This window comes from Plasmodium inui (assembly GCF_000524495.1).
Source record: "Plasmodium inui San Antonio 1 unplaced genomic scaffold supercont1.41, whole genome shotgun sequence".
Taxonomy (NCBI): domain Eukaryota; phylum Apicomplexa; class Aconoidasida; order Haemosporida; family Plasmodiidae; genus Plasmodium; species Plasmodium inui.
Window position 1 is genome coordinate 70,534 of NW_008481875.1, and position 1,154 is coordinate 71,687.

A 1,154-nucleotide genomic window follows, 5' to 3' on the forward strand; every position below is an offset into this window, starting at 1 on the left:
TTTAAATGTCTTTATGCCTTCCTATGCAAACTCCTATGAATGCAATGGAATAGAAATATGCAGATCCAATTGACAGAGCGTGAAATGGTTGGCAGTGGTGTTTATATGACTCTTTTTATAATTATTTTACTTTGGTGAATGAATTCTCATGCCCCATGCTTCCTGTCAGTGTGTTTTTTGATGTTTCGATATTTTCACCAGTATCAACCTGCATGTTGCATTGTTCTTCTGTATGCTTTTTCATGTTTCTGCATTTTTATAAGTGTGTTAATTCATATCCTAACCTGTTCGCCTATCCATACCCATGCTGCATAGTGCCAGTGGATGCGGCTTCGTGTTGTATCATTCCCATGAGTGTGTCTTTTCATGTTTCCGCATTTTTATGAGAGTATTTTTTCATGGTGCCACTTCCCTAGATATGCGAGTTCATGTGGCCTAATTTCGCAAAGTTGGCTTCACGTGGCGTAATTTCGCAAACGTCGTTTCACGTGGGGTACATTCACGGACGCCGTGCCACGTGGAGTAATTTCGCGAACGTCATTTCACGTGGCGTAATCTTTCGCGCACGTCTTTTTATGTTTCTTAATTTTTCCCGGACGTGGCTTCATGTGGCTTAACCTTGCCAAAGTCCTTTCATGTGGAACAGCTTCTGGCGGGGTCCCTTCATGTGTTATATCTGTCGCACGCGCGTTGTTTCGTTTTGCTTCATTATATATATTTCTCAATTTTATTCTTTCATGAAAATACACCTCTCTGTGGCATTCCTTTGACGAAATTTTTTCGGAGGGTCTGTCTATGATGACATCTTTCGCAGCATCCTCATGAAAATGCCTTTATCTGCTGCATCTTTATCACGATCTTTTACGTTTAGTTTTTTCATGATGATGCTTTCTATTCCTGCATCTTTCTGATGCTCCGCCTTCGGATCATTGCGCTGTTTTTTTTTTTTTCTTCAGGGTGATGTGTAGTGTTTTGTTGCGACAATGTCATGCTTCCTCTCTGTTTGGCATTTCTTTAAGGATTCCTATATTTCGCATGTCACTATAATAATGCTTCTTTCTTTTTCATTTCTACATAGCTACATCCTCCTTGTTGCGTCAATATGAAGATGTTACTGTGTGTAGCCTGTTTCTCAGGATGATATTTCCTGTTCC